At 53.4% G+C, this 14649-nt stretch overlaps 1 protein-coding gene across 7 annotated transcripts in view; it reads right to left on the bottom strand.

Annotated features, from left to right (window-relative positions):
- ZNF423 (zinc finger protein 423) overlaps positions 1 to 14649 on the bottom strand; it is a 344022-nt gene that overhangs the window by 9926 nt on the left and 319447 nt on the right. The gene's annotated exons all lie outside the window — the stretch shown is intronic.

Raw genomic sequence — 14649 nt, 5'->3', positions numbered from 1 at the left:
GGTGGACAGGTTCCCGAGACCAGAGAGGGTCTCTCTCCCCAATCTCATCCTGTGCATGTGTGAATCAGAGACCGCACACGGAACGCTTCGGAAAGACTGAGGCATCCCGTCAGTGGAGGCACCAAACTCACAGCAAATGTAGATGTCTGGAAAAATAGCAGCTGACGTCCAGGAGACCCAGCGGTGGTGGTGGGCTCCTCTGACTGTGCGCAGCCAGCCCGGACAGAGGCCCCCAAACCTGGGGCGGGAGCGCGGCTGCCAAGTCCACCCTGCAAGTGAGTGCAGCCCAGGCCGGGTGCAAGGCAGTAAGGTATGGTGGGGACTGAGTCATCCCAAGAACCCCAAGCCTTGTTGGAAAGAGGCAGTCCTCCTCACATCTGGTCTAGAAAACCAGATTTTAAAAATACATAGTGGCTTGGTTGGTTAAGCGTCTCTTTTTTTCTACTCAGATCATGGTCTCAGGGTCGTGAGGTAAAGCCTTGTATTGGGCTCTGTGCACATGGAGTCTCTCCCTCCCTTTCCCTCTGCCCCTCCTCTCTCCCTGTCTTAAAAAAATATATATAATGTCCCAGGGCACCTGGGTGGCTCAGTTATGCATCTGCCTTTGGCTCAGGTCATGATCTCAGGGTCCTCGGATTGAGCCCCACACTGGGCTCCCTGTTCAGTGGGGAGTCTGCTTCTCCCTCTGCCCCTGACTTGTGCTCTCTCTCTCTCTCTCTCACTCAAATAAATAAATTAAATCATATATATATATATATATATATACACGAATATATAAAGAAATCTTAGTGTTTAAAGCACTATTCAGGCCAATCAAAGAATGTTTGCAGGTTGAATCTGCCCATAGGCTGCCAGCTTAGGGCCTCTCATATTTTGTGAGGACCTCAAGATGCCCCAAACATCTTCCAGCACACTGGCCGAGCGGACACCCTAGGGCCAGAGTGGAGGTAGCGGTAGCGACACCACATGCACCCATCATTTAAGGTCCTCACCCCGGGGAATAGGATCGTGGGACCTTGCATAGCTACATTCTGAAGAAGAAGGAGAGTAGAAGATGAAGTTGAGGCCAGAACTGTCCTGTGTGTCCCATGTACCGCTGTCTGTGGGTGCATCCCCACATGCAGCTGAATCTTTCCTGGTGGGCCAGGTACATGCAAACCAGGGAAATCTCCTTCCCTAGAGCCACACAAGAGCCCCAAAATGGCCAGCTCGGAGAATGGGACCAGGCAGTCAGTCCTCCTTCAACCACTCAGGCCAGCCCAAGTGTGCCCTATCCACCTACTGGAGAGTCTAGATAATTATCCCTTTGTGCCTTCCTTTCTCCCTAAGAACTCAGGAACCCTCCCACCCATCACCCACTAACAGTATCTCAGGCACTGTTGGGGGGACTGCCCCTTGGGGTGCTTGTGAATGCAACACGGTACAACAGAGCTCCTCTTACGTCCCACACTTGCATACAGTTAACCCACACACAGTCAACACTCCACAGTCACACATATACTCACACTTACACACGGATACCCATAATCACATACACACACACATACACTCACAGATAACTCACAGTTACAGACACACAGATTCACATATATCCTAGACACACATGCACACACACATGCACTCCCAGATACCCTGCAACCCCAGGCACACACCTGTACACACACATTCACACACACACACACACACACAGACATTACACTGACAATTTGCTGCAAAGTGGACAGGGGCTGGTTGTCATTCTTGGCATTTTGTCTCCCCTGGGTGTGCAGCTCATCTGTCCACACTCACACCACCAGCAGGACCCCTCCGGAAGCCCCCGCCTGCCCATGACCTGGGTTCCCTCGGGGAATCTCTCTCCTTGGCCATGGGAGCGGAGAAACTCATGTGCCCATAAGAGGCATAGCCCGGGGTCTCTCCTCAAGGGGCAGGTATTGGGGAGAGTTCTGCTTAATCCCCTAGGGGGTCCCACCCACACCTAGAACTGCATATCCCTGCCCACAGTCCTGCCAGAGCTCCCCACACAGGCCATCCTCACTGCCCTGCACACTCCCCCAGCTTCCCAAGGCCCCATCCCCTCTGATCTCTGTCCCCCCAGAAAGGCCTTCCCGCCTTCTCAACAAGGGGCCACCCATCCCAGTGCAGCTCTGCACCCGCACAGCTGTCCTCCTAGCACCTTCCTCAGCCTGCAAGGACCTGGTTGTCCCCCTGCCATGAGAATGCCCTCATCGGCCGTGCGGAGGGACCCCATCTCTTAATTCTCTGTCAATCTTCTTACATAGGCTCAGAGCCTGCACCTGCTAAAACCTCAGCGAGCATTTCTGAGATGACAGCCAGCAAGCGACGGAGGCGAAGCACAGCCTCCACTGGCAGGGTCAGGGAGAGAAGAAGGAACAGAGTTGCCCCCTCCTCCGCGTCCCTTGCCCCGCCCTGCCCAGGGCACTGAACGCTTTTCTCTTAAAAGCAGAGGGATCCTTTGAAGACATTATGCTAAGTGCAACGAGCCGGTCACAGAAGGACTAATGCTGTATAATTCCACTTCTGTGAGGTTCCCAGAGTAGTCAAATCCAGAGAGAGGGAAAAGGAGACCGGTGGTTCCCAGGAGCTGGGGGGGGGGGGGGGGGGGCGTTAAGTGTTCAATGGGGACAGAGTTTCAGTTCTGCAGGAAAGTGTCCTGGCTGGTGCTGCTGGGTGCACAACAAAGGGAATGGCCTTAGCGCCACTGAAGCCTTCACTCGAACATGGTTAAGATCGTAAATTTTACATTATGTGTATTTTACCACAATTCAAAAAAAAAAAAAAAACTGGTTGGGATCATACAGGCTGGGCAGGCAGGTAGGGGAGAGGGGAGAGGTCTCGTGCTACAGAGACAGCCAAGGCGCTCAGGGCCCATCCTGAGCTCTGGCCCTCACGTCTCTGGCTCCAGGCTTGGAAGCAGGAAGCTGTACAGGCTGTAGGAGCGAGATGCAGCCTGTGGAGGCCTTGGCCGGATGGCGGGGGGTGGCAGCTGTGGCAGCGTCCAGGGGACACGTCGCCTGCCAAGCGAGCCCTGGCTGGCATTGGATGCAAGACCTTCTCTGCTTCCGTGCTGTACCAGCCTTCCCAGGCAGTGACTGTGCGTGTGCTGTAGTCGATGGCACGGCTTCCAGGGCCAGGCCACGTTAGGACAGGAGACCTCAGGAGACTCTACAACCAGGGGCTCTCTCCCCTGAACGCAAGGGCCCGAGGCATGCCGCAGCAAAGCCTTCCTGGAAATCTCGTCCAGAGGACTGGAGCTCTGACAGCTTTCAGACCCTGCCGGACAGAAGTGCCCGTGTTTTCCCTGCTCTGTGCCTGGAGAGATGGGAAGGTGAGTGTGAGGCACAAAATGAAACATTTTGCCATGTTGGGGGGAAAAAACGTGGGACAGGATTGTCCCCTTGAATTTTTCTGAAATCTTTCCAGGCCTGTAACTCTTGAAATTTTTATTCATTAAATTTGGATGAGAAAACCCAGCTCTTCATATAGTCATCATATTTCACAAGCCAAAAACCAGGACAAGTAGCCAATGGCTAGGACGCAATACTTGAAATCAAAGCTGTCCTGGAAAATCTAGGTCACACGGCCACTAATTATACAGAACACATATGTTCATGTCCCTAAACTAACCCAGGGCTTTTAGGTTTTATAAATGATATTTTAAGACTTTGATCATATCCATTTCTACTTTCCTCCAAATTTTTGCTAAAACAGAAACTTTCCTATGTTATCAAAATTTCTAGAAAATTAACCTCTGTGGATGGAGAGCTGTTCTGGCAGATATTCTGAGGTCCCCCTCAGAAAACATGGTCCATCCCCCCCAATGGCTTCTGGGGCCCACATGGCCCAGCTCCCATCACTGATGGACCCCCAGGCTGCAGGGCAGGAGTTCTGAAGGTGGACCTAATTTGCTGTGATGAATTGTGTGCATGCCCCAGCGATCAAAACTGCAGCTGAGACCGATTATATTTAATGATTGCGATGGTTCTTGTGGAAACACGTCAGTGTATATACCTCTGCCCAATCAAAGAAGAAGTCCAGCCTGGCACGTGGAAAGAGTGATCCCTGCTACCCAGAATGGGAAGAGCCGCCCCCTCCTCAGGAGCTGGTCCCACTGACGGAGCTGAAGAACACTGGGGCCCAGCCTGCAACGCCTTGTCTGCCCTTCTTGTCTACACTCAGTTTCCAACCCAAATGTGGGCACATCATCACTGCCCACACACCTGCCCCACCATGGCCTTGTGGGTCTCCCCTGTACCTTCCCTCCCCCCACCAGGCAGAAGTCGCTGGTTTCCAGGAGGCAAACCAAGAAACATCTACATTCCCAGTCTGTCCCATCCCTCTCAATTGGCCAGAAGGGTGTGTGTGTGTGTGTGTGTGTATGTTTTCATATGCAGTTTTAGGGTGGAAAGAAAGGGGGGCAGGTAAGCACAGAATTAAGAGCATATATGGAAGGTGACATGAAAGCAGTGTAGTTCCTGGAACTTTCTTAGTACTTGATACTAATGGATGTGTATTAGTATTAGTATTAGCTGGCTGGCCAAATGGATGGATGGAAGGAAGATGGATGGCTGACTGATGGGTGGATGGCTGGCTGCATGGCTGGGTAGACAATGGATGGGAGGATAGATGGAGGGATGGTGGATGGAAAGACAAATGAATGGGGGACCCCTGGGTGGTTCAGCGGTTTGGTGCCTGCCTTCAGCCCAGGGCCTGATCCTGGAGACCCGGGATCGAGTCCCACGTCAGGCTTCCTGCATGGAGCCTGCTTCTCCCTCTGCCTGTGTCTCAGCCTTTCTCTGTGTGTGTGTCTCTCATGAAAAAATGAATATAATCTTTAAAAGAAAAGAAAGAAAAGAAAAAAGAAAAGAAAAGAAAAGAAAAGAAAAGAAAGACAAATGAATAGATAGAAGAGTGGATGGATAGCAGATGCATGACTAGTAGGAGAAAGAGGAGAGCATGAATACGTAAGTAGGTAGGAAGGTGGAGGGGGTGGTGGAAAGACAACGGGCTTTGAAGTCCAAATCCCACTTTAGTCACTTACTGTACCTGTGACCTTAGACAAGTCACTTTGTTTCTCAAAGTTCCTGTTTCCTTGCCTGAAAAGTGGGATGAATAGTACCCACTCATAGCCTTGTTATGAGCTCCAAATTAGATAACATGGACACAGTGTTCACAACACGTACAATAATATACAGACGGTCAATATTGTCATAATCAATACCAACCACGAGGTTCTTCCATCATTGTCAACTCGAAAGCATGGATGACCCCACACTTCTGATGTGGCGCCATCAGAAGGAAGGATGGAGGAGACTAAGGTGGTGCCCTGGGTCAGGGACACAGCTGGTGGACAGTGCATCCAGGTCTGGCTTCAGGGTATGGGGGGACCAGTCACTGAGCCACACTTGCTTCCCCTGCTCAAACACGCAAACCATGCAGGTGGCATACACTCCCCATTTCTGCCCCCGGGACCCTCTTTTCCTTGTAGGTATCCTATACTTTATTGTCCTTCCCAAGCCTCAGCTTTCTGGTCTGCAAAATGGCGAGAGTAAAGGGCACTCCTCGTGGTACCAGGTTGTTGAAGCGCCAATGGGATAATACTTACCAACCAGGATGTGTTGCAGCAGGAGCCTGAGACTCAGAGCCCCGGCGGGTAAGGAACCAGGTGGGACAGACCAGGTGGGGTAGTGCTGAACTGGGAAGCACATCCCTGTGTCTAAAGGGGTACAGCTGGTTGCTGCCCCACAAAAGTGTGGCCCAGAGATTTCTAGGTCTGATTTGCAGAAAAATCAAGAACTCTAGCCATTTAGTGGTGTGGTAAAGAGGACAGAATCTGGGGCTGGTGGCCTGGGCCCAGCACTGACCAGCTCTGTGGCCTAGGGAGACTGCCTGTCTGTGCCTCAGTTTCCTTACTTTAATAATAGAGGCATTAACACTGTCTGCTGCTCAATAAGCACTATATGTTAGCCACTGTAATTATAGGAAATCTCCATTTTGACACACAGATCACCATTTAAAGATTTCAATATCCCTGGCCACGGCCTGTAAGTTTTCACCCTCCATGAGGCAAAAATGTTCAATGTTACTATGGCAATAACTTTTCCTGGTGTGTTACTCCTCCCCTCAGCAGGAGAGGAGGGTGGCGGGGTCCTTCTCCATCATTCTGGAGCACTTGATGGGGGGGAAGGAGTTGGCACACTTCATAGCCCCCTGGGAACCCCAATCCCTGCTCCAGACAATTTCAGCATCTTGTGTCCCCCTCACCATACCTCCTTATCAATGTGCTATTTTTTAAAAGATTTTATTTGTTTATTCATGAGAGACACAGAGAGAGAGAGAGGCAGAGACACAGGCAGAGGGAGAAGCAGGCCCCATGCAGGGAGCCCGACGTGGGACTCGATCCCGGGTCTCCAGGATCACGCCCTGGGCTGAAGGCGGCGTTAAACCACTGAGCCACCGGGGCTGCCCTCAATGTGCTATTTTATCCAAGACCCAAAGAATATAAGATGCTCCAGTATTTGATGTAACACAGTGAACAAAAGAAATGACTAATTCAAGTATAACACACACATGAGCCAGTCCGGTTTAGGAGGTGTTACGAGAAGCTGTGTGTCGGTGAAATATGGTAATGCCTAACAATATATTGAGCTCCTTCTATGTGCCCAACCTGGGCCGCCAGGTCTCCATACATGATCCTTGCACCTCCCGACTGTCACCATTTTACCGATGAAGCGACGGAGTCTCAGAAAGGAGAAGCGGCTCTTGCTACATCATACAACTGGTCAGAGGCAGGGCTTGGATTTGCGTCCAAACAGCCCAGGCTTCAGGCTGCTTCCTCTCCTCCTGCCGCCCCCTGCCCACCCCCCTGCCACCGAAAGGAGACACCGCACCAAACCTGTCACCACCTCCGCCCGGATCCTAGGACACAGGGCATCTCACTGCAGCCGTGGGCCAGCGCCCGCCAGTCCATGTTTGATTTTGTCTGAACTCCAGAAGCAGAGCGAGTGGGGCCACGTTCATTATTGACACAGCAAAATTAATTTCTGCCATCTCCTCCCTCGCCCCCCGTGCCCGGCCCCCACCCCTCGCCTCTCCTGTGAGCGCGGACGCACGGCTGCTGACTGGCGCTCCTGAAATGCCAACTTGCATTTCTCATCATTAATTTCTTTCTAAATGTCATTAGTAATTGTTCCTGCTCGACCAAAGAGCGCAATCCAGGCTTCCGCCAAGAGCACCCGGTTCTCGCCTCTCAGCTGGCGGGGGCCGAGCACCCCCAGCCGGGCCAGACCCCGGCACCCTCGCAGGAGGCAGCCAGCCCCGCTCCCAGCACGCGGCGTCGGCAGACAAAGCAGGCCTCGTGCTTAACAGGAATGGGCTCCACGACAGAAAGCCACCGCCCGCCGAATTGGCGGAGTGCTTCGAGGCGCAGGCTCTGCCGCCAACCGGGCGGTCGGGGTTCAAGCCCCACCTCTGCCACTGCCTAGCGGTGCCTCAGTCTCCCTAGCTGCAAAACGGGAGAAGAACAGCGCTGACTTCATAGGGTTGGCCGGAGGACGAATCAGGAAGCTCGATGCAGAGGGCCCCCCGCAGTCCCCACGGGTGTCTCTGTTATTGTTATCCCCCACCTGACCGGGGTGAGGTCGGCTCTTACCAGCTGTGTGACGTGGCATGATATGGAGTCTCCCATCTGTGAGAGCCGGACATCACAGCAGCTCCACCCCAGGGCCGCCCCCCCGCCGGCTGGGCGCTGTACCCCACATTCCACGAAGGCTGTGCTGCGCCCCCACAAGGAGCCTCCGCGTCCAGGAGAGGACGGTGAGCCTCAGAGGGGAGGTCATATGCCCAAGGTCGCAGTGACAGCAAGAAGCAACTGAGATTCACCCCCTCCAGCCCTCAAGGCCTTAATCTTTGCTGAACGTGGGGCTGCCTCTTTGTCTAAGTCGGTGGGGGCTGGGGGGCAGGGCTTTGTACAGGGTCAGCCTCCGGGAGCCTCAGACCCACCCGGCACCCACTGATTATGTAGGATTGTCATTGTTCCTGAGAAACTGAAGGCATTTGGTCCGGGCTGGGACCGCGCCGGCAGGGGCTGGGCTCCCGGCACACACAAGGGCTGCTGGCTGGAGGCTCCTGGCAGCTCCTGGCAGCTCCCCCATGCCCATCTGTCGCCATGGCATGGTGCCCCTCTTAAGTTGGTTGGCCCCCCGCCCTAGGGCATGAATGACAGGCTCTGATGGGCAGACAGGCAGCCTGAGGCTGATTCCAAGTGCCATCTCTGCCCGGAGCCGGGCCTTGGGGGGAGCCCCCCCATCCCCACCTGGGCCTCCACACACTTCACTGCTCATGCGGGCAGATCTTGAGTCTCGTGAGGGCATCTGGGTACACCCAGACACAGGCTCCTCCCAGGGCTTGATCCCCTCTTGCTCCTCTCAGCAGTGACCACGGTAGCCACTGCTCACCCCACCTGCCTGGAGTGAAGCCATATCACTCTCCTGCTTGCCCCTAGCACCCAGCACCCAGCACCCAGCACCCAGAGGCCTGTCCTTGGTTCCTAGGGGACTGAGAGTCCCCTTCAAGCCCACTGCCTCAGCCTCAGGGCTGAGAACACAGATGTTAGTGTCAGGCTGCCTGGTTCATAGCTCTGCAACTCTAGCAGCTGTGCGGCCTGGGGGAGCCTCAGTTTACCCATCTGTGACATGAAGATCATAGGATGCCACACTTGTGGGGTCTCCATGAGGTCTCAAAAGACTACACACGTGAAGGGAGGTAACTGGGCTCCCAGGAAGCACTCAGAAAATACTGTCTCATTTTTACTATGTTGCGGTGAGTGGCTCAGGAGGACTAGGAGCCATCTGTGCCCCTCGCTCGTTCTCCCCAGACGCAGACCCTAAATAGCCACACTCAGCCCCTCAGGAGCCTCAGCCGTCCACAGCGGTCACAGTGGTAAGAGATGACGATGCTGGAGACAGGGAAGGCTGCACCCCACAGAAGAGTAAACAGATCAAGAGACACAGTGAGAGGGATCGCTGGGTGGCTCAGCGGTTTGGCGCCTGCCTACGGCCCAGGGTGTGATCCTAGAGTTCAGGGATCGAGTCCCACATCTGGCTCCCTGCATGGAGCCTGCTTTTCCCTCTGCCTGTGTCTCTGCCTCTCTCTCTCTCTCTCTCTCATAAATAAATAAAATCTTAAAAAAAGAGAGAGAGAGAGAGACAGTGAGAAAGGAGGAAAGCCCAGGTGCCCCAAGCCTCCTGTGATGTCACGGGGACACGTCAGGTTATGCGTAGCGTATGATGGAACTGGATGACACACCATATGTTATACTACATTATGCCACAAGCATACAGTCAACATTCATTCTGTTTGTCATCTGTTTACTGTTCCTCTCCCCACAACATTTGAGGGACTTGGGCCTCCGTGTGCCCCAACACCTGCACACATCTGGCACAGAGAAGTTGCTCAGGAAACACTGTGGGCTACACTGAGCATATCACGCGTGACGGACTGAATGAATGAATGGACGAGGGAGTGAACCAAAGGCCTCCAGGCACCCAGACCACAGGCGCAAGGACACAGTAGTGGCTGGGGCTGACCAAACCTGCGCCCGCTGCTGGAGGCTCTGCAGGCACCACTACCTTTGGCCTCACCGACACCCACAGGAAGGAGCTGTCATTACCCCCAACCTACTGAGGCCCACAAAAGGTCAGTGACTTGCTTAAGGTCACAGAGCTGCTCCCAGGTTGCCTACCCATAGTGTGGGCTGGGTGCGCCACACCGTGTTGTCACACCGAATAGAATCCACTCCGTGAGGGCAGCCCGGGGGCTCAGCGGTTTAGCGCTGCCTTCAGCCCGGGGCCTGATTCTGGAGACCCGGGATCGAGTCCCATGTTGGGCTCCCTGCATGAAGCCTGCTTCTCCCTCTGCCTGTGTCTCTGCCTCTCTCTCTCTCTCTCTGTATCTCTCATGAAAAAATAAATTTAAAAAAGCTTAAAAAAATAAAAAAAAGAGGAAGGAAGATAGCAGACAGGTTTAAAAATATATATTAAAAAAAAAAAAAAAAAGAATCCACTCCGTGAAAGGCTCTGGTGTCCTGCCCTGGTGGGGAAGGCAGGACACACAAAGCAATCCTACCCTGGAATATGCCTTGGTCACCCACAGGAAGCCTTGAGTTATTTTTTTTTTAATTTGTTACAGTTTACTTTTTTTAAAGATTTTTTTAAAATGTGTTATTTATTCATGAGAGACAGAGAGAGAGAGAGAGAGAGGCAGAGACAAAGGCAGAGGGAGAAGCAGGCTCCATGCAGGGAGCCCGATGTGGGACTCGATCCCGGGTCTCCAGGATCACCCCCTGGACTGAAGGTGGCGCTAAACCGCTGAGCCACCTGGGCTGCCCGAAGCCTTAGGTTCTAAGTGCTTTTCACACCTGAGCGCTCCACCTTCATGCCCACCCGAATCAGTAGGTCTTACCCCATTTTATAGACGAGGACACTGAGGCCAAAGAGGTACCAATGTCTGCAATGGAAAATGATGGAACAAACTGGTGGCTACTCCAAAGCAAGCAACAGGTTCTCACTCCCTGGAACCTCTGCTGGGTGTCACCAGGCACCTCCCTGTTGCTCCCCGAGGCTAAGCCCAGGCGGGCCCAGCTCCCCCTGCAGCCGTGGGGTGGCAGGAACAGGGCTGCCTTTAAAGTGGGACGGAGGAAGATGCTCCTACTCACAGAGAACTCAGCCAAAGAGTCAAATGCTAAGTATGTGCCTAGAGCACTTTTAATTTTTAATTATTATTAGTTATAATTATCTGGCTGGATCTGACAGCACGAGCGCGCAGGCAAGGAAACTGGCTCCTCGGTTACCCATCTTATAAGGACCAGGAATTTGGGACACCCGGGTAGCTCAGTGGTTGAGCATCTGCCTTTGGCTGAGGTTATGATCCTGGGGCCCTGGGATCGAGTCCTATATCAGGCTCCTTGCAGGGAGCCTGCTTCTCCCTCTGCCTGTGTCTCTGCCTCTCTGTGTGTCTCTCATGAATTAATAAATAAAATCTTAAAAAAAAAATAAGGACCAAGAATTTAAAAAACTTGGGCTCCTAGAATCTGCAACCCTAGATGACAACCCTCTTTCTTCTTCTCCCTTCCTTTTTTGTGTTCTTTCCTTTATTTTCCTACTTTCTAGGAGCTCAAAAATAATGGTAAAACATATAGGGAGAGATGGAGGGATGGATAGATAGATGGATCGATGGACGGATGGATGGCCAGACCGATGGATGAATGGATGACAGAGGGAGTTTTACAGCCCAAAACTCACATATGGGCAGGAAGTCAGGTGTAAACATAGTTATTTCAATCTGCACTGGCAAAGGGATCAAGGGGTTAAACCAAGGGCCAGAGGAGCTAAAGGAGCTAGAATCAGGGAGAGCTTCTCAGAGAAGGGACCACCTGAGCTGGGCCCTGAAGCCTGAGAGGAAAGGAAGGGTGTTCAAGGATCAGCAGAGCAGCCAGGAAGCACCTACCTCGCTGATTAGACCAGGTGCATGAAGCAAGGTGTTCACCCACCTCCAGCCCTCTCCTCTGTTCCCTGGACACCCCAAGTCTGTCCATGTCTCTGAATCTGCACTGGCTGTTCCCTTTCCCAGAAGGTCCCCAGCTTTTCCCCACACTGGCTCCTTCACAAGCTTCAGGACTCTTGAAATGCCAGCCTTCTTTGGCCACCCAATCCTCAACATTCTCTTGCCCTTGCCCTGATGCGTGCACACATGCACACACGCATACACACGCACACACACACACACTTATCGTTTTCCATCACCATGCAGTGTTTTACTGTCCTCAAAATTCTACAGTTTGGAATGACCTAGTTCATGTATTTACTGACTTACCGATGGCATCTGCCAAAGAATGACAGCTGGGTGAGAACAGGGATCATATCTACCTGTGCACACTTGTGCCTTGGACCCCCATGATGGCACCCACCTACAGTAGGTACTCGGTGTATTTTTTTTTAACAAAAGATTTTATTTATTTATTTACGAGAGACACACACAGAGAGGCAGAGACACAGGCAGAGGGAGAAGCCGGCTCCATGCTGGGAGCCCGATGTGGGACTCGATCTCGGGACTCCAGGATCATGCCCTGAGCTGAAGGCAGATGCTCAACCGCTGAGCCATCCAGGCATCCCCTCAGTGTATATTCTTAAATGAAAATGGAATGAGGGGAAGGGTCAACTCAAATATCCTCGAGGGCTAAGAAGGAAGGGTCCCATGGGGCTCAGAGCACGCCCCTTGCTCACAGACACCTCCCCCTGGCTGGGTACCAGGATTCAGCCTGGCAGGGCCCAGCTCACCCCATTGGAAGGGCTCCAGGTTGCTTGTTAGAATACCTAGCTCTGCTTTTAATCAATTGTAATCATTTAGCTGGAAGCGGCATGATTAGGCACACACAAGCAAACAGCGTGAGCTAATCCTTTAAATGCGCCCGCTCAACGCAGGGCTGGCCGCTTTGCCGCTGCAGGCCCCGGCTCGGGGAGCGCTTCCTGCGGCCCCTCACTTTGTCAATACGGGAGCCTAGATTCCAGGGCACAGGGCAGACCCACTGCTCCCCCCGGCCCAGCCCAGGCCCATCACGGAGGTCTGAGGAGCACAGGAACTCCCCCCATCAAAGAGACCCTTCCTCAGGCTCCAGGCTGTGTGTGACAGCACTCAGCGAGGCCGCCAGAGGGGGGAAAAGTGGCAGCACCAGGAAGCTTGTGGCCTTTTGCAGTCCCTGTCTCCACGACCAGCCCTAATCCTTCCTCTGCTCAAGCGGAGCCTGAGCTGAACTCACCCCATTGCTTCTCACTAGGTTTGCGGGTTCCTGGCCTCAAGTGCCAGCCTAGCAAATGCCAGGTACAGGCTCAGCAGCGCAGAAGTGGCCCCAGTGTGTTTCCACCTGGGCCCACCTGCGAGCAGGTTCTTTCACAACCGCTGTTAACCGCTACTTGTGAGCTACCTGCTTGGCCCAACTACTAAAATAGTTTCTGGGTCCCCTGACATGAAGGCTTTTTATAGTTCAGCACTGCAGGCCTCATTTAAATCTATTAGCTCATATAAATGGCAATTCATTTAAACTTTGGAGGATTTCTGTTTGCCTTGGTGGCAAAGACGATTTGGCTTTGCATGTGGCTCTGCCATTTGCTTGTGACCCTGGACATACCACCTAAGCTCTTGGAGTCTCAGTTTCCAGATCTGCCAATGAGGATCATAAGAGCACCTATTTCATGGGGCTGTGCTGAGACAATCCATACAAAATGCTTAGGTCAGAGAGTGGTCTCCTGGAAGGGAGCCACCCAGGGGAGGTGACTGCTCGAACTATTTCTTGGCCGATTTCACGGGGAGCATGTCCACCCTGTTGAAGGCCAGCCTCGTATGGCTAAGTAATTTGCACACTCCCTGCATGCAGTCCCTTGGCGACAGTGAAGAGCAGGATACAGTGAGCCTCAGGATGGGCAGAAGGACATGCCATCCCTGTCCAGTGTCCGTGGGCACGGAGGTGTCCACAGGGATCCCCAGACAGCTGGGCAGGGTGGCTGAGCCAGCCCCTCCCCTCAGCTCAGCTAACCCCTGGCAAGGGGCCCACAGGGCCCCAGGCCTTCATCTGCTGAGGCCTGAGGCTGGATATGCAAGGCCAACACCCCGGACATTTTCGGGGTCTGTGGCTTATAGAGTTGTGTTGCAGGTCCCCCACCAAATCGACATACTACCCTCCACTGAGCCCCGGGCAAGGCAGAAGGAAATGGTCCAAGGGAAAAGCTTGGGCCAGAGGCAGTGAAAGCTGGAAAGGACTTGAAGCCCCGGCCTCTGTGGCCTTTCTACCTCGCCTCCCCGCTCCGCACACCCAGCTCCTCCCTGGGCCCCAGTGTGGGTGTCCTGTGCCCGTGGCCTTCACACTTGGCTGGGTGCCACAGATGGAGAGACTCAGCATCTCACTGTGTCCACGCTCAAGCCAGAAATCAGGAAATCACAGCAAAGCCTAGTGGAGGGGGCTCTGGAAAGTCAGCTGACCTCCAATGCCTAACGTTAAGAATATGCTAATAGTCATGGTCACAGTAACGTGAAGAATAACGGTAAATGCTAATAATAACCACAGGTAGTGTCAACCACACTCTTCCTATGCACCGGTCACTGTGCCAAGGGTCTCCCGCAACACAGCTCTGAGGTGGGAACTGTTAATACTCCCGTTTTCCAGATAAGAAAACTCTGGCCTAGCGCTGGGAAACGGCGGAGCCAGGCTGCAAATACAGAGCTGCTTCACAAAGACCGTGTGCGCTCCCTGCCTCCCCGCTGCAGCATTTCAGACACCTCTGCCGCCAGGGACCTTCTACCTTTCCTTCCTTCCGTCTGTAGACTCTTCCCCACACAGTGGACATTTGCAGTGTCCACCAGCCTTGGCTCCCCTCCGCCACCCGGGGCCAGTGGAGCAGAGCTGGACAGCTGACCATCAACCGTCGGAGCTCAACCATCAGATCCCCTCTCCAGGGAATCTCGAGCCTGCTGCTGGCGTGCTGGCTGTTTCCTGCAGTCACTGTCTCTGGGCTGGCCGGGGGTTCCGTCCGGCTACTTGCATAACCAAATCCCCACACTAAATCCCCTCTTTTGAAATAT

Source organism: Canis lupus, chromosome 2 (genome assembly GCF_003254725.2).
Source record: "Canis lupus dingo isolate Sandy chromosome 2, ASM325472v2, whole genome shotgun sequence".
NCBI classification, from domain to species: Eukaryota; Metazoa; Chordata; class Mammalia; order Carnivora; family Canidae; genus Canis; species Canis lupus.
Note: the sequence above shows the minus strand (reverse complement) of the source record. Positions and strands in the feature narration are given on the sequence as shown.